Source organism: Rhineura floridana, chromosome 1, assembly GCF_030035675.1.
Source record: "Rhineura floridana isolate rRhiFlo1 chromosome 1, rRhiFlo1.hap2, whole genome shotgun sequence".
Taxonomy (NCBI): domain Eukaryota; kingdom Metazoa; phylum Chordata; class Lepidosauria; order Squamata; family Rhineuridae; genus Rhineura; species Rhineura floridana.
Window position 1 is genome coordinate 90,450,865 of NC_084480.1, and position 19,938 is coordinate 90,470,802.

Genomic DNA, 19,938 nt, shown 5'->3' on the forward strand with positions numbered 1-19,938 from the left:
CCGGATTTGTACAAATCACAAACCAAATTGGGCTTATTCAGGCTGAAGCCTGTCCAGATTGGGATGAAGCAGCTACAAATCTCTACTGAGCGAATCAACTAGCCCCGAATTCATTGTAGTGATTTGTACAGAACTACAGCTCAAAACAATCTCTAATGAACCCAGACAGTGTCTCTGAAATGGAGCAGTTACACCATATAAGGAGAACACTATGGTGGGGGGAGAGGGGGGGAAGGCTAGAATGCTATCACCCCACCAAACACTCTCCAATCACAGTGCTTGGAAGGGTGAAAATGCAGAAATTTTGTCCCTTAGAAATGTTTGCTGGGGGTTGGGTAGCATTTGTTCAGCTTGTGTGTTTTCTGTTCTTTCCCAGTCAGTCCCAGTCCCATCCTTTTATTTATATATATATATAAGTTTGCTGTCTTAATTTTGTTCTATTCTCATTACTAAGAATTATTATTAAATATTGTGGACATTTTAGTTAAAGGTTTCTGAAATAATATTCCCTTCTCCTGGACAACCTCGTATTTGCTGTGGGAAATCAGCTATGCCCTGTTGGTCCCGATTGTGTGATATTATTAATGCCACAAGAAGTAGCTCACAATCTCTGCTGCAATCTGTGAACCGGCACAGCAGCGTGTCTCTACCCTCTGTCACCCTAGGCATTCCTGTCATGTGGTGCATGTGGAGGTGGGGAGAGAAATGGGACAAAACTAAAAAGATGACAAGGTTAGGAGTGTGAATCAATACCAAGAAATCCAAAATATGTACAGATAAGGGTGATCACCAGCAGCACATTGTCTTGCTCACACTTCTATTTTTTAACTGAATGGCAGGCAATTAGCTGCAGCCAGCTACTCAATCACTTTCAAGACTCCACAATTACTCCCTAACCTTTTCCTAGTTTTTGTTTTTTACCTATGTATTGTGCTCCTGTTACATTTCACACAAGATGAGGAGGGAACATTATTCAAAAGATCAACATAGTCATCCATACTGAATGATTAAAAACAGAGAGAAAAGCAATAGGTTTTTGGAAAGCTGGATAGGAGTCAGAGGGCACGCAGAAGCTATTTTTAAAAATCTAGACCATGCAGTGTGGAAGGGAGGTGTATCCAGCTAAGAGCAGAGTTGCTTCAAAACACAGCCAGAAAGAAATATTTTAACTGCTTTTGAAGTGCCTAGTGTACCCATAGCACAAATGTAAAGGAAATGACTCCTAATGGTAGTGTAGAAGAAAGAATTTCAGGGGATGCAGCTTTTGTACCTAACACGTTGCATTTAAAACAACAACAACAACCCACCATTTCCACAACTTTTAAAGGTCTGGGTGCCTAGTATGCCTTTGCATCTTGTCACTCTACCTGTGACACTAACAACCTGAATGAGAGGTAGAAATCCAGCAAGCAAAGGTTTTGTTATCTGCATGCATGCTGGAAGAAGAAGAAGAGAGTGTTGGGTATGGAAATATTACTGACGATATAAAGTAGATATCGGTTTATTTCCCCATGACCTGACCCTAAACATTCCAGTGGCTGAGTGAATAAAAGCCTGATTGAACTGGAAATGTGCTCCCCTCCCATTTCCTTGTGCATATCTATACTCAATGTCTTGTAGAATGCTACCAACTGTATCACAAAAGGAATGCCTAGGCCCCATTTACATGGTTGTAAACCTTGACACGCATATTCCTATCGGTTCTTTGTTTCTCTGACTCTGAGTGCTTATCTCAAGGTCGTGCAAACTATGCAAGTCTATGCCTGAGGAAAAGAAAGATGTTCCTGGCTTTTGTTATCATAAGCACCCCATATTCTTTATCTAAGATATTACTATGTCTAGCAATGTTTTCTTCTATCTTTTATGACGGCTGCTCCCCATTTTTGTAACCGTTGGGGAAAACTATATAATCTGCTCTCTTTCAATAAACGGGGTTCCCACTTCTGAAAAGCATCTTGCTGGCAGGTCTTGGGACCCCTTTGCAAAGGTAATATTGTGTGTTATTTCCTGGCCTCTGGCAATAGATTATATGCTCTCAACTCCGCACCTTCCCGGGTGGATGTGAGCTGAGTAGACAGTGACGGCTTGCGTGTTGGGTTTGGACCTAACAAGAGAATAATGTTCTGCATTTGGGTGTGCTATACAGCCCTTGAAGGTGCAGGCAGGAGCCCTGCCAGAAGCAAGTGTTGGTGACCTTCCAAACTTACTCTGCCAATAGTAGTGCAGGCTGGTTCATTAGGTGCCTCACCAACCTCAGTCTGCCCTTAGCCAGCCTTCCATCTGCCTGCCTCCTTGCTTACAACTGGTCCTGGAGGTGGCACTGCCTTCTCTTCCTTAGTCTTAGTGTTGCCCTTGAAGAATTCTGCAGGGAGGAGAATGGGGACAAAGCTAGAATTAGTGGTCACTGCCTGTCATTTGCTCTGGGCTCCACCTACTGTTGTTCTCCCTGCCTTTTGCCCCACCAGTCTCAGTGGGCCCCAGGCTCCATTAGCCAATACTGAGTAGCCGTGCAACCCCCATAAAGGAGGGGACGGATTTAGGATTCTTGCCAAGAAGAAGGAGGAGAGTGGTTTGTCACAGAATACTTATTTTTAGAATCTCCTTCAGGGCATGAGGGCAAGTCCTGCTTCACTGTGTTCTGTATTTATTCTGACTTTAGTCATGTCTCTGTTGACAGCTGCTGTTGGGCTCAGCTTTAGCCTTTATCCACATCAATCTACTTCTGAATACTTCAGCTATGTACAACCTTTTCTTTCACTGTGTTCCATGGGGGAGAAAAGAATATCTGGGGAAAAAATCCAAAATGCTGTCAAGAAAAATTGATTTTTGGTCTGCGTAAGAATTTTTTTTTTAACTTTGCGTAATTCTGCTTGTAGGAACTAGGTACAAAACGGAAGCCTTACACACCGGTCAGAAATCCTATTCAAAATGCTTCAAACTTTTGAGATTTCTGTGTTTCTCATACATTTATAGTCCTACCTTTGCAGCCTTTGGCATTGGCAATTATCTAGGAGGAAAAAGCTGAAATTTTCAGGCTCCCAAGATGTCTTGTTAGGGCCAAATGTGTTGCAAGTGGGGAACTGCCAAAAACGTACAGCGCACAATTGTGTTATAATACTGAGTGTAGTTTATTCATGTGGCTATTTTTGATTGGGAAGCATCTTATTTTAGCATCCACAGCTGGAAGAGCTTTTCCTTGGCTTTCTGAGGTAACCCCCCCTTTTCCTGACTCCATGAAGGATGTTTACACTCAGGCTTTGTAAGCCTCATACATGTAAAGCATATTCACTTCCCCCAAATAATATTGGGAACTATAGTATGTTAAGGTGCTGGGAATGGTAGCTCTGTGAGGGGTAAACCACAATTCCAGGATTCTTTAGGGGGAAGCCATGTGCTTTAAATGTATGGTGTGTGCACAGTCTCAGTATAGCCTATTCAGGCAGTGGCTCTCCAAAGTCCATTCCCATTGTTCTTTCCCCAGCTACTATCCCAGGGAACCTGTACTCTGCAGGCATTTTGAACTCCAACTTGTATCAGTCCCAGCCAGCATTGCCAATGGTCAGGGATGTTCACAGTTGTAGAACAGATGGATGGCCACAGGTTATCCACCCCTGATTTAACTGGAGATGCCAAGGACTGAACCTGAGAACTTCTGCATGCAAAACAAGCAATCTACCACGGAAGTATGCCCCCTTCCTAAGTGTTTATAATGTGTTTGATGAGGTCATTAAAAAGTTGGCATTATTTTTTTTCCAAAAGAAGTACTAGCAGCAGTAGTAATGACATTCCGGATTAGATTTAGAGAAGAACGGGACTAATGCTGATCCAAGGGTAATAAATTTTTCTACCTTCTGTCAGTCAGGTTTTACAGTTTGTAATATACTAGCATACTTGCAATGAAAAACTGGACTCAAGTGCAGTACATGTATCTAAACATTAGCATGTGCATCTGAAACTGCTGCCTTATAGGAGAGATGCGTAATATCTGTCCCCTGTTCCGGGCCTGCCCAGAGCCGAAAGATAGCTGGGGGATGCTTGACTCCATACTCTGGCCTTTGGTTGCTGCTGTGCAATGCCAAGTCTGCTGCCCAAAAAACATCTCTCATCCATGATATGATATTGGATGAGGGCGCAGACCTGGCATGTATTACGGAAACCTGGCTGAATGAGGCCACTGCTCCTATCCTCGCGGCCATGTGTCCAGCTGGGTTCTTGTATGCACAGCAGCCGAGGGTTGGTAGTCGGGGAGTGGGAGTGGCAGTTATTTACCAAAGGTCCCTGGTTCTCACCAGGCCTCCTCTCCATGAGACCAAGGTTGTTGACTGCATGTACTGGGGGTTGGGCCCAAAGGGCAGTCTAGGGATTCTGCTCTTGTACCGTCCACCCCACTGCACGACAGACTCCCTGGATGAGGTACTGGAGGTGGTCTCGGATGTGCGTGCGCAGTCCCCAAACTTGTTAGTATTGGGAGACTTTAATGTACATTCAGAGGCCATCCTCACAGGGGCGCCTCGGGACTTCATGGAAACCATGGCTTCCTGGGAGCTGCACCTTATTCCAACGAGGCCCACCCATGTAGCTGGTCATGCACTCAACCTTGTGTTTGTCTCGGGAGAGGAGGGGAGTGATCTGAAAATTGGGGGTACATGCATCACCCCCTTGTCATGGTCAGATCACTACTTGGTGAGGGTGGACTTCTTGGTGCCACAAACCCTCCATGGGGGTGGAGGACCCATTAGGATGGTCCGCCCCAGACGTCTGATGGATCCAGATGGATTCCTGAATGTGCTTGGGGATTCTTTGGAGCATGCACACAGGCACTCGGTTGAGACCCTGGTGGAGGGGTGGAATGCTGCAATCACCGGGGCATTAGACCGGGTGGCTCCAAAATGCCCTTTCCCCCTGAATAGAGCTCAGACGGCACCGTGGTATACTCCATGGCTGCGAACTCTGAGGTGGGAGGTGGTGGAAATCTCACTCTCATGACGATCGGACATGGGTTAGAGCGGCAGCCTACCATGTGGCGATGAGGGCAGCAAATAAGGATTTTTATGCTGCCTCTATTGCGTCCACAGAGTGCTGTCCCAGGAGGCTGTTCCAAGTGGTCCTGAGCCTGGTCAGTCCAGTTGCCCCGGAACTGATGGAACATGCTAAGGCCTCCTGTGATGAATTTGGAAAGCACTTTACAAATAAAATTGATCGTATTAAGAGTGCTATTCCATGTGCTGTGGACACAGTGAGTGAGCCAGAGGAGGCCAGTGGTGCTCCGGTGGTGTGGGATTGGTTCCAGCTTCTTCCTTCTGATGAAGTGGACAAGGTGTTTTCAACCTTAAAGCCAACCACTTGCTTACTTGACCCTTGCCCGTCGTGGCTCATTATGAGCTGCAAGGACAGACTGGGCAAGGGGATCAAGATGGTGGTAAATACATCCCTGGAAGAGAGAGTAATTCCATCAGCTCTCAAGGAGGCAGTAATAAATAAGTAATAAAGAAGCCCTCCTTGGATCCCCAAGATTTGAACAACTTTTGCCCAGTCTCAAATATGCCATTCCTGAGCAAGGCGGTTGAGCGGGTGGTGGTGAAGCAGTTGCAAGTGCATTTGGAGGAAGTGGATTATCTGGATCCATTTCAATCAGGCTTCAGGCCTGGGCATGGACTGAAATGGCCTTGGTCGCGTTGCTGGATGATATGAGGAGGGCGTTGGATAGGGGCGAATGCACCTTCCTTGTCCTCCTGGATCTCTCAGCGGCTTTTGATACCGTTGACCACAGTATCTTTCTGGACCGCCTGAAGAGGTTAGGCATAGGGGGCACTGTATTGCAGTGGTTCCGTTCCTTCCTCTCTGGTAGGTACCAGAGAGTGGCATTGGGGGATGAGGTTTCGGATCCTTGGCCTCTCACTTGTGGGGTGCCACAGGGCTCCATCCTCTCCCCAATGCTGTTCAACATCTATATAAAGCTGCTGGGGGCTATCATCAGAAGATTTGGGCGGCAGTGTCACCAGTATGCTGATGACATACAGCTCTATCTCTCATTCAAATCTTCACCGAGATTGGCTGTAGAAACCCTATCCAAGTGCCTAGAGTTGGTGAGTGGCTGGATGGGAAGGAATAAGCTGAAGCTGAACCCTGACAAAACCAAGGTACTGTTTGTGGGAGACAAGGGAAGGTTGGGGATGTTGACCTGGTGCTCAATGGGGTACAATTGCCCCTGAAAGATCAGGTCCACAGCCTGGGGGTCATTCTTGACTCCCAGCTGTCCATGGAGGCTCAGGTCTCAGCTGTGAGCTGGGCGGTGCTATATCAACTCCATCTGATACAGAGGCTGCGCCCCTACCTTCCCAACCATCTGCTCCTGATGACTCAGGGCACTCCCATCTGTGGAACATGCCCTGGTCTCCTCTCGCCTAGACTACTGTAATGCGGTCTACGTGGGGTTACCCTTGAAAACGGTCTGAAAGCTGCAACTGGTACAGAATGCGGTGGCTCGCCTGATTAAAGGCAGCCGCTGGCGAGATCACATCACTCCAGTGCTGAAGGAGTTGCACTGGTTACCAGCTGTTTTCCAGGCCCAATTCAAGGTGTTGGTTCTGACCTTTAAAACCCTATATGGTTTTGGCCCAGTGTATCTGAAGGAGCGCCTCCAACATCATTAGGGATGCCACTCAACAAGATCAGCCTCAAAAGGTCTTCTCTCTATCCCACCAGTTAAAACAGCTAGACTGGTGAGAACTAGGGAGAGGGCTTTTTCAATTGTGGCCCCCACTTTGTGGAATTCGCTCCCAAACGATCTCCGCCATGCCCCCTCTATGATGAGCTTTTGCCGGGCCTTGAAGACCTGGCTCTTCAGGCAGGCTTTTGGGGTGGGTTAGGTTTTATTATTATTGTTGAGATTTTTAATGTTTTAATGTATTTGTATGTTTTTATTTTTTATGTCACCCAGAGTGGCTGGATAGCCAGCCAGATGGGCGACTAATAAATTTAATAAATAAATAAATATTGCAGTTTATGGTAATAATGCTGAAGGGGTTATTTCCAATTGCTGCAAGTCACATGGTAAGGAATGCTTTTGAAACTGCGTTTTTCAGTCAACTAACCACCAGCTGGCAGTGTTATCCAGCTTTTACTGCAGATGCATCATACAATAACTTTTGAAGGATGTGTGTTGCTTTTGAAAGGTGGAAAAAGATATTGGATTTCTGTGCAGATGAGAATGTTTCAGTATTTCATTGGTGAATTCTTGGCTAGCTTAATCAAAAAGAAAAAAGATCCTATTTTTAAACATAGAAAGCTGGTGTAGCATAGAAACTAAGAAACTAACTGTACAATCCTTTTCTGTTTACTCAGAAGTATGTGCAACTGAGTTTAATGGGGCTTGCTCCCATGTAAGTGGGCATAGCATTGCAGACCGAGCAATGAAGCAGGAAGACCCTGGTTCAAATCCTGCTTTTCCATGAACTCATTTAGGTGGCCTTAGGCAAGCCACCTTCAGCCTCATACCCCCACCATCTGCTATATGATGATAATATAAGCTTACCTTACAGGGCTGTTGTAAGGATTCCAACTTGTATTTCTTTGTATGTTTTCTGTTTTCTTTTGTATATCACCATAATATTTTCAAATGATGGGAGGCTTAAAAATTATTTAAATACATAAATAAAATGGAGGCAGGTAAAGTGCTCTTCCACATTTTTAGCGTTATAAAGATCATTTTATTATGAATTTCAATTTTTAATCGTATGTTCAAATTAATTGTTCCTTCATCCATTCACAATGTTAGGTTTTGTCATAATATGGTCACATAGAAAGGTCACTAATGGTAAACAGCACAGGCTTCCCCTCCCCCCATTTGTCAAGCAAATATTTTCAGCTTTTATTGATAGGACATTCTTTGTTTCTCTTCCTCTGTCCTGTGCCCCAAACCCTTTGCTTCTGCAAATATATGTTATACTCCTGTGCCTGCCTGAGTTCATGATACCAATCCAAGCCATAAAATCAACAAACATTCAGAATTTGGAGCTCACCATCTGCATCTTCGGTCAATTGTTGCTGGGAGAGTGAGTGCAATTCTACGGCTTGTAATCAGAAAATGGTTCAATAGACTAACTTGGAACTTGACAATGTAGGAAAAGTAAGCTTGAGGATGATCCATGTCATAAAATTTGCAGTAGAAATGATAAGAAATGACTTATTCAAATAAATGTTAAATGTTTGATGAGAGATTTCAGCAAAGGATTGACAGATGATGTATGTTTTCCTTCCATAGATTTTGATGGGGCTGTTTTGGGGAAAAGATTTCTCCATTCGTATGGCAAGTTTTGGGGAAAAGTCTCTAGCAGTTACAGAAGATAAGATTTGAGGCAAAATGTTGATGCACTATTCTGTCCAATCATTTTGTAAGAAACTAGCCTGCTACCATCTTTCATCTGATGAGCAGCAGTAATAGAATCACCCCTTTTTCATATTTGTCAGCTGCTTCTGATACTGTTGGAGACCTTTGTGATGTTCCTATATTAATGTATATATGGTAAGTGTTGTTGTTTTAGAAGATACATGGTAAGTGGAGTGAAAGAGGGGGAGTGAATGGGCAGTAGAATGCGAGATGATTGGCTGAGTGTTTAAAATGGCTGAATGTATAAAAGGAAGAGTGAGAGTGGAATCTGGGGGGGGGAGAAGAGAAAGAGTGGATTGCTTGGTGGGGTTTGAGAGAGTTGTTTGCCAGGAGAGCGTGAAGAAGGAGGGAGGTGGAGTTCGGATTAGTATTGAGTAAAACCATATACTTATGTGCCTTAAGAAGAAATCTTGTTAATCTTGTTAGCTTTGTTATCTGTAATAAATACTTAATTTGGTTTACCAAAGGCCTGATCCTTGGCTGGGGTTTCACAGACCAGAAGGGAGGGTAAGGTAATGACCAAGACTGAAGGGGAACTGTAACAAATGGTGGCAGCGGTGAAGAGAATAACAGTACCAGTATTCAGAGTCTCTGGGAATACTAGTATTGGGACGTTACTGGTGGTTGCCTAGCAGGGGGATCTGTTGAGATCTGTGCAAGAGCGGATAGGTAAACCATAAGAGAGTGCGGTCCGGACTGGTGGAGTCCCTGGTGGTGCCTAGAGACAGGCAGTAACCACGAGCAGGTAGGAACCTGACAGGGAGAGCCAGGGAAGGACGCATCACAGGTGGTGTCAGTAGCGGTGGGATACGAACAACAGAGAATCCAGATACGAATACTAGAGAATCCAGAACAGTGGTGTGGCAAACAGAAATAACAAAACAAGATTTCTTGTGAGAGTGACTGGCAAAGAGTGTGTGGCAAAGAGTGAGTGAACTCAAACACCATGGCTGAATACATAAAAATGAAAAGAGAGGAGCTGGTGGAGAAGTGCATAACATTCAATTTACCTCACGAGGGTAAAGGGGTAGATGAATTGAGGGTAGCACTTATAGGATTTGCTACTGCCCAGCAAAAACAACCTGTCAGGGAAGAGACCCCAGAAGGATATTTAAGCAATCCCGCTTATATAGAGTACTTGAGAGAGAAGTTAAGATGGGAGGCTGAGGAAAAAGACAAGCAGAGGGAGTTGGAAGCTGAGAGATTGAAGATGGAAGCTGAGAGATTGAGGATGGAAGGTGCAGAGAAGGAAAAACAGAGGGAGTTGGAAATTGAGAGAATGAGATTGGGGTTTGAGGAGAGGGAGAAGCAACGAGCATTGGATGCTGAATTACAAGTAGAAAAGTTAAAATTTGATAGAGAGAAATTTCACTCTGAGGAGACAAGGAAGGAGAGAGATGGAGCAAAAATAAAAATTACTCCAAAGGACTTTGCTGTCTATGAGCCTGGTCAAGATCCTCAAATTTACCTCAGCACCTTTGAAAAAGCAGCTCAGTTGTGGGGGCTACCTGAAGATAAATACATGCAGTATTTATCAAACCTGATTAAAGGGGAATTGGCTGAGGTATACCAATATTTCCCCTCAGACAGGCCCGTCACCTATGCTGAATTCAAAGAAGCAGTGTTTAAAAGATTCAGACTGGGGCCTGATTATTTTAGAAAGCTTTTCAGAAACTGCCAGATACAGACAGGGAGGTCTTTTGTGGAACTGGGAGCAAAGTTGATGGATATATTTGGAAAGTGGATGAGTAGTGCCAAAGCTCAGTCAGTGGAAGAGGTGAAAAGCCTCATGATACTGGATCAATTATACCATCAGTTACCACCAGAAATAAGGCTCCTGGTCAAAGACCGTTCCCCTACATCTGTGCAGGAGGCCACAGAATTGGCGGATCACTTCGCCTCCAATAGAACTGGCTGGGTGGGGAAAACATCAAGAGAGTTTAAACCCAGACCATATAGTGCTGGCAGAAGGGATGTGGTACCACAGCGAGTGAGTCCTCCATTAAAATCTGAAGGGCACAGGACACCCCAGAGTGGATCTGTGTACCCTAAAAGTGAGGAGAAATTATGCTACAAATGTGGTAGACCGGGGCACCTACATTTTCAATGTGAGGTTGCCAACCCCATTAGTAATCCTGCTCAGACAAGGGCAGTGAAAACAGAGCCCAAGGCTTTAGAAGCAGCGAAAAAGGTTCAGTTTTGCCAGATAAACTGGACAGAAGTAACAGACCTTGATTCAAGTCTGAGAGAGGAAGTGAGTGTACAAGGGGCAACTTATTGGGCATTGCTTGACACTGGTGCCGCTCAGACGTTACTGAGGCCAGATTTAATAAAATCTGAAGAAATATTACCTCAGGAAGCAGTGACTATCCAAGGAGTGAGGGGTCAACCAGAGAGTTTGCCTGTGGCCCTAGTGAAAATGGAATGGAGAGGCCGAAAGGGCCAATATAAAGTTGGTATTAATGCCCAACAACAAGAACCAGTAATACTGGGAAGAGATGTTATGGGGACACAGGGGAAAATATATGTAGTGACCAGACAGCAAATTGGCAGAGAAAAAGAAGCCATATTAAGGGGGGCTGAAACAAACAGGGTGGAATCTGTTAACCAGCCTCAGGTCACCATAGCAACCACTAGCAGGCCTGCTGAAGAAGACAAACTGTATCAAGTGGTCTCTGGGGAAGAAGCAGATCAATTCAGGGAAGAGCTGCATAAAGATATAAGTCTGAAGCAGATAAAGGAACAAGCGCTGACCCGACAGATTCCTTTCACTGACAAACTGAGGAATCAAGTTGTGTGTGAGAATGGGATTTTATATAGACTGTGGATGCCCGCTGAAAGGATGAATGTGAACCAGTGAAACAAATGATGGAAGTGGTGAAAGAGAATCTCAGTCAAGCTCAGCAGAAGCAAAGTTACTGGTATGACAGAACAGCCAGAGAACGTGTGTATGATGTGGGAGATATGGTTATGGCGTTCATACCCAGGAAACATGACAAATTACAGGCTAACTGGGAAGGACCATATACCATCAGAGAAAGGCTTGACACAGTGACATATGTAATCACCACAGACCAATTAAACAAAAGCAAAGTGGTTCATGTAAATATGTTAAAGCCTTACCATACCAGGGATGCAAAGGTGTTGCAAGTTACCTTATTCCCTGAGGGAAGTGGGCCTGAACTTCCAGATTTAGTACAGGAAAGCAAAGACAAAGGAGGGGTAGATCAAGTGGAATGGTCAGAGGAGGTGAAGGAGGAAGTAAAAGAAGAGACTCTGAGAATTTTGAAAACCTATAGGAATCTCTTTAGCAACAAACCTGGCCGAACCAGTATAGTTATACATTCCATTGATACTGGAGATCATGCCCCAATCAGATCTGTTCCGTACCGTGTGAATGGGAAAGTTTTGAATGAGATCAAAAAGGAGGTGGAAGATATGCTGGAATTAGGAGTGATCAGGGAATCCATCAGTCCCTGGGCCTCAAGTATTGTTGTGGTTCCGAAAAAAGATGGAACGACAAGGTTTTGCATTGATTATCGGCTAATCAATAAAATTACTGTCCCAGATGCGTATCCTATGCCTAGGGTAGACGCAATGTTAGAGTTATTGGGGGCAGCAACCATTATCTCTACACTAGATCTCTGTAAAGGATTTTGGCAAATGGAACTAGACGAGCAATCCAGAGCCAAAACTGCTTTCAGTACACCAGATGGGTTATATGAGTTTGTGACCTTACCCATGGGACTAAGGAACTCACCAAGTTCATTTCAGAGGCTAATCAATACTGTGTTGCGAGGCATGTCAGATTTTGCAGTGGCCTATATCGATGACGTGGCCATTTTTAGCAAGTCGGTGCCTGAGCATGTCCAACACCTGACAACAGTATTGGAGGCCTTAAGAAAAGCAGGCCTCACAATAAAAGCTAAGAAATTCCAGTTTGGACTAAAGGAAGTAATCTATTTAGGACATAAGGTGGGGAGTCGGAAAATCACCCCCTTATGGAGCAAGGTGGAGGCAATACAAGCGTGGCCGATCCCCTTAACCAAAAAACAAGTAAGGGCATTTCTGGGTGTGGCTGGATTTTATAGGAAGTTTGTGAGAAATTTTGGGGAAATAGGAACCCCCTTGCATGAATTAACAAAGAAGAAGTGTTCTGAGCGTGTGGTATGGACGGATGAATGTCAGAAGGCTTTTGATCTACTGAAGCAAGCCTTGTGCCAAGGACCCATATTAATAGCACCAGACTATGAGAAACCATTCATCGTGGCTACAGATGCGTCGGACCTCGCGCTGGGAGTCGTCTTGCTGCAGGAGAGAGAAGGCACCAGACATCCAGTGGCGTACCTGAGTCGCAAGCTGACGCCGAGGGAGAAAAACTATTCGTCGGTCCAGAAGGAGTGCCTAGCGGTCGTGTGGGGACTGAACAAGTTGCGCCCATACGTGTGGGGATGAAGATTCACAGTGACTACGGATCATCGGGCCTTGTTATGGTTGCAGACTATGAAAAACCATAACACTATGCTGCAGAGGTGGTCCTGGGCCCTACAGGACTATCAAGTGGACTTCCAGTTCATAAAAGGCAAGGACAATGTACTGGCCGATGGACTTTCCAGGCAAGTGGCTGGGACTGCAGTGACGTGACCAGACAGAGGAACAAAGAAAGACATTTTCCCCATAGAGACTTTTATTTGTTAACGCGACATATAAATCCTGGAACAGGAATAATACTCTGCTGTTGTTTAAGGGGGGGGGAAATGTGATGTTCCTATATTAATGTATATATGGTAAGTGTTGTTGTTTTAGAAGATACATGGTAAGTGGAGTGAAAGAGGGGGAGTGAATGGGCAGTAGAATGCGAGATGATTGGCTGAGTGTTTAAAATGGCTGAATGTATAAAAGGAAGAGTGAGAGTGGAATCTGGGGGGGGAGAAGAGAAAGAGTGGATTGCTTGGTGGGGTTTGAGAGAGTTGTTTGCCAGGAGAGCGTGAAGAAGGAGGGAGGTGGAGTTCGGATTAGTATTGAGTAAAACCATATGCTTATGTGCCTTAAGAAGAAATCTTGTTAATCTTGTTAGCTTTGTTATCTGTAATAAATACTTAATTTGGTTTACCAAAGTCCTGATCCTTGGCTGGGGTTTCACAGACCAGAAGGGAGGGTAAGGTAATGACCAAGGCTGAAGGGGAACTGTAACAAATGGTGGCAGCGGTGAAGAGAATAACAATACCAGTATTCAGAGTCTCTGGGAATACTAGTATTGGGACGTTACTGGTGGTTGCCTAGCAAGGAGATCTGTTGAGATCTGTGCAAGAGCGGATAGGTAAACCATAAGAGAGTGCGGTCCGGACTGGTGGAGTCCCTGGTGGTGCCTAGAGACAGGCAGTAACCACGAGCAGGTAGGAACCTGACAGGGAGAGCCAGGGAAGGACGCATCACAACCTTCTCCTTTGTTTTGGAGAAGTGCTTGCTGCCCCATTGGAAAATCCCTTTGGGGACAAAAAGGATATTCAGGATTTTAGTGTAGCCGTTACTGGGCAGGAACATTTCTACCTCAAAACAAAAAGGTAGCAGCAAAGACCAAAGTTCATACTCTTTTAAACTCAGGTATTTTTTGTCATGCAAAAAATATTGCTTTGGTATGTGAATTTGTATACTGTTATACCCATGTTGCGGGGTGTGTGTGACATTGTGGCTAACAAAGCTTGGCTTATGCCCACTCTGCAAGCAGCCCAGTGTTATACCCACATTACTGCGAGCTGTCTAAGAGAGATCGCAGTTTATGACACCCTGCAGTGCTGTTTAGTGTTGTTATCTCCTGGAGTATTAGTGGATTTTTTTTAGGGAAATCCAGTCAGAGTTACACCACTGATGGGGAATGGCAGTGGTTAATTGTTTTTTAAATCCATAGGATGACTCTTGTGGGTGTCTGGAATTTGATCAGAAAAATACCATGAAGGTAAATTGTTAAACATTCCTCCACCAAAGCACTTTGGCAATCAACTTTGCAGCCCTCACCCGCTTGCATGCTCCCCCGCAAACCCCTGAAACAAGCAGCTATGCGAGCCTTTACAATGCTGTAGTAGTTGTTATTACCACAAGTATTCCACCTTTCAACTTTCTGCTAATGTGTGATTTATTTTCCAGCCAAAAATACCTCCAGAGCCCAAAACAACGGCTCCCAGGCCAGATAAAATGTTCAGTTGCATGCAGATGCCTTATTCTCCATTGACCTACATGCCCCCAGAATGCAGGGCAGATTTAGGCATGCAGGGAGAGGAGAGTGAGGGGAAGTTCTGTTGTGCTCCTGAAAGTTGTTCTGTGAACACAATAGTTTAGTTGGATACAGCCTATGGAGTATATGAAACTGCCACTACGATGCAACTGAAGGTACCATTCCACTTTACAAGCACCAAACTGGCAGTCAATAGCATCCACATAGAATGATAGTTGAAAGGGACCTGATTATATCAGGGAATATCTTCTCCAGTATGAATCAACATTGTAGCCATATCAATGGCTATTGTTCATAATTTTATTTGTTACCTTCATATCCCTCCTTTCCTTCAAGGAGTTTAAGGTGAATTGCCAATGCAGTGCCAATGTACCTGCCATCACCTCCTATGGCAGTCACAAAAGGTATCAGTAAACATACCCTCAAAACTCCACAGTGCATGAGAGACTGTGTTTACTGTTCCTGCTCAGCTCTTGTTAGCAGTGGCTCAGCCTCTCTCATATACAGTCCTCCTTAACATTCCAGCACTGGATTCCAGGAGTATGCACCCTCCCTCCCTTCTGGTTCCAAAGAACTGCTCTTTAAGTGAGCACAGGAGCAGCTGATGCAGGTGCCTTTCCTCTCATTGATGGAGGGGGGATATTTAACACCATTTTCTGGACTTGTCTCTTCTGTTCTTTTTGATGTGGCAGCCATTTTGTTTTGTGCCACAACCCACAGCAGCCATTGTGCGATCTATGCCCACAACACCTTCTCAAAATTCCAAATGTGCCTGCTGGTCCCAAAAAGCTGGTGACCCCATGGTTCTTCCCCTTCCAATTTTTATCCTTTCAACAACCCTCTGAGGTAGGTTAGGTTGAGAGATAGTGTCTGGCCCCAGGTTACTTACTGAGTTTCATGGCTGAGTGGGGATTTGACCCCTTGTCTCCCAGGCCTTAGTCCAACACTCTAACTACTACACTATACTGCATATATGATGTAAATCACAGTGCTGCTGAATACAGTCACTGGGAAGCAATAACGGGAGAAAGCTATTGTCTCATGTCCAGCATGTGAGCTTCCCATTGGCTTCTGGCTGGCCACTGTGGGAAACTGGATGCTGGGGGAGAAAACAGAAACCATTTTCTTAAGCATTTGATTGCTGAGCTGCTTTTTCTGTTCAGAGTGTGAATTTTGATGTATTCTAAATTTATTTAAGTGTGCCACTTTGAAACTTGTTTGAAAAGTGGTATATACATATATTTTGAAAAAAAGGAGGCATTATAGTCACTGGTCCTATCAGAGTAACTGAAAGATCTCGTTTCCTTTCAGTTGTGTCCTTTCGATTCTTTGAAATATTAAATAGCACTTCAGCATATTTGCATTTGAATAATGAACTCTCTGTTCCAATTTTCTTCAAGAGATGTTCAGTGTGTTCCTGTATGATATCTGTAAAGTCCAGTGACTTATGCTGTCTGAGGGCTTATCTAAACGGAGTGGGATAATCCACGGTTCCCATATTCAGTTCGTCATGTGATAGTCCTCACTTTGCCTTTTAGTTCGCTCTTTCCCAATTAAAAAAAAATGCTTTTTTGCACCCGCACACGCAGCGGTAAGACCCCTACATTCTTTTCGCTTTTTCCAAGCTCCACCTCTAAAACCTCCCCCTATCAACCAATTGGTCAGCAAAAAAATTAGGTATGCTCCTCTCCCCCTTTGCAACGAAGCACAATATGGCTGTACAGGAGTTCTCGCCTTGGAAGAAAAGGCTGCTGGTCGGTTTCACGCCTGCTTTGTTTGTATTTGCGATATTATGCTTAAATAAATGTATGCTTTTCTGCCTTTATTGATATTTAAGGAGATACACACACTGGCAATTGCACTTATTTCTCCAAAAAAGCAAGAAACGTGTCACCCCCCCCTCCTCCCTTTCCTTTCCACGGCTTTCCGGAGCAGGCTTGAAACTGACCAGAAACCCTTTTCTTGTTTGTATTTGGGATATTACACTTAAACAAATGTATGTTTTTCTGATTTGAAGCAAAATCCCCAGCAAGTACAATGAAATTGACAAAGCATTGGGAGGCAGGCTGAAACCGACCACACCCCCTTTCTTGCTTGCTGTGCATTGCAGATCTCACCCAGAGCGGTTGCCCAGTTTGCAGGCTGGCAAAAAATAAAATGCATCTGTGCAGTAGTTGCAGACCCCCCCCCCAATACCCCACCATTGCAATGATTGGTTCAATTTTCCCGGGCTTATTCTCGCACATGCGCAAAAGTGCGGATACGTGATTGGCTGGAATGAGGAGAAGGGGCAAGGGGAAATGCCCAAGAACCACCCATCAGCTGTAAAGTCCGCAATATTGCATCCTAACTCCTGAAGGCACAGCGGATGATTCCCGATTTTAAACAGCAAATCGCATTTTTGCCGGTATTACAAGGAACGGATTTAACCCGTGAAAATGCATAACAGCGCAAGATGTAATTTGGACGACCTAAAAACAATGAACACACATAGCGGGCGTGTCACACATTTTGCAGTCGTCTGGATGAGCCCTGAGTCTCTCATTTAGAAACTGCAGATTATCTTCTTCTTATTTTGTACACAGGAACAAAATCATTTTTTAAAATGGAAAAATATTTGAAAATATCTGAAAAGGAAGAATTAGTGTGTGTGCATTATATATATCTGTAGATATATGTCTTGTACAGCATAAAATACAACAAAAAGGAATCCAAGAGAAATACACCATGATCAGTGGCATGTGTGGCCAATATTAACATTCTGGAAATGCCTGGGTAGACAGGAAGGTTTGAAGCAGGCATCAGAAACAAAAAATAGTTATTGCCTGCCTGATTACACGAGGATGAGTTTTCCACCAAGTAGGAGCTTCAACACTGAAAGCTCAGAGTAGAGCTTTGTGTCCGCCAGGTACAGATGGGGGAGAAATTTGATTCAGTTTGCATTTACAGGCAAACCTACCTAATATACCCCCAGACACAGGAACTATTCATCCACAGGGCCTCTGTCTTGCCAGGATTCAAGCTCAGCTAATTTTCTTTCATTCATCCTACCACTGCTTCCAGGAATCGGTCCAGGGCCTGCACAGCCTATCCTGATATGGATGTTATGGAGAAGTAGAGCCTTGTGCCAAAACTCCTAATGACCACTCCCAGCGGCTTCATACAGATATTAAATAGCATTGGGGATAAGATGCTACTCTGTGGTACCCCACAGTACAACTGCCAGGGGACTGAAAGGCAATCACCAAATGCTACTCTCTGGACTCAGTCTTGTAGGTAGGACTGGAACCACTGTAACATGGTCTCCCAAATTCCCATTCCAAAGCTGTGAGCACATTAGTCGCTTACAGCAAAGCTTTTCCATTGGCCACATCTAGAGGGGCAGCAGGTTCATCTGCTGATCAGTTGTGAAATCTGTTTGAAGTGAGTTTAAAAACCCCTCACTTCTGCTGATCCCAACAGGTCTTACAGGAAAAAGGCCCGGGGTTTGACAAGCATAATGTGCCCCACTTTCAGAAATGAGAGGTGGGGATGCACTGGAACAAGCAGAACAGTAAGTGTATTTCTACCCTACAAGGATACCATGGTTATTGGTATCAAAAGTCGCAGAGAGATCAAGAAGCAGGAGCTCTGTGTCTCACTCTCTGTAAGGGCAACTAAGGCTGACTCAGTCCCATGGCCAGACCTGAACCCAGATTGAGCTTGAATCTGACCTATCTATCTAGGTTTTTCCCTTGGAAAAGATTGTATGACAATGGAACCAATTCCTTAGGGAGGTGGTGGGCTCTCCAACACTGGAGGCATTCAAGAGGCAGCTGGACAGCCACCTATCAGGTATGCTTTATGTTGGATTCCTGCACTGAGGAGGGGGTTGGACTTGATGGTCTTATAGGGCTCTTCCAACTCTACTGTTCTATGATTTTTTACAGTCTGTGCATGAATGACCATGTGGTTCAGGGCTGCCAACTGGGCAGACTGCCCCCTCGGCAATAGTTACCTGGCCTTCCCACTTCATTATCTGCGGTTCACGAACATCAGAATTAAATGGGGAAAAGGGAGGGCTGCGACTTTTTAAAAATAACAATAAATAAAACAAATGCTTATACAATCTTGAAAGTTTACTTTAGATCAAACTTTGGCTGCGTACACATGGCACTTTAAAGTAGATTTGATGCATCTCACGTGTGCATGTTCGTATCATCTACATGATGTCCTCACCCAAAATACATCTTGCTTTGTTTTGTTCACTTTCAAAGAAGTGTCTGGTTGTTCTGTGCCATGCTTAAACCACAGCTGCTGGTGGGTAAAGTGAGGGTCGTAATTAATGATAATTAAATACATGGTGGCAATAGGAAAAGGAATGAAAATAAGTACATAATAGGAAAGATTTAAAGCAGTGGTTTCTATCCTTTCTTGGGCCACAGACCTCTTTGAGAATCAGATGAAAGCCAGAAAAATTCACACAAACACATTCACAAAATTTTCCGTACAATTTATTGTATTGCAATGGAAATTGATTTCTTTCACATAGTAGACAGAATATAAAAACAATCTTTACAAAGAATTATGTTTCTCATTCTCTCACTCCTTTTTATGCAAAAATTAATGACCTCTTCCTGAAATAAATCATTATATTTGTGCAAATATAAATTATGCAAATATAACAAAATGTAAACTTTAATTCTGCTCAAAAGTAAATTTCAATGAGAAGGCTGTTGTTTGCCTTGAATGAAAAGTAGAAATGGAGTGGTCTTTGAAATGGCAATGCGCATGTCATCTTTGACATCCAATCGATTTTGACTTTTCATTTTGATGGCAACAGGTGCTGAAAATCCTCTCAAAAGTATATAGTAACAAACAGAATCAGAGTTTCCTTCCTTTTTCAACGAGCTTTTTAAGCAGAAACTTTATCCCAGTCTGCATCTGTGTTGGAATTGCTTTTTAAGATGTTTTTAAAGTTTTTTTTTAAAAAAAGATGTTTTTAAGATATTGTAACATGTTTTAAAGTCTTTTGGTTTTAAGATGTTTTAGTGCTTTTAAGTGTTCTTGTTTGCCTCCCTGGACTCCCTCTGGAAGGAAAGGCGAAATATAAAATTAAATGATAATAATATAGCTCACTTTGCCAGACAAGGGTAGGTTTGTGTCAAGGCACGCAAGAATTCTCCAAGACTGCTCGAGTTGAATTCATGACATATTGTTCCTTTGAGCCAGTGTGGTGTAGTGGTTAAGGTGTTTGACTACGACCCAGGAGACCAGGGTTTGAATCCCTACACAGCCATGAATCTCACTGGGTGACCTTGGGCCAGTCACTGCCTCT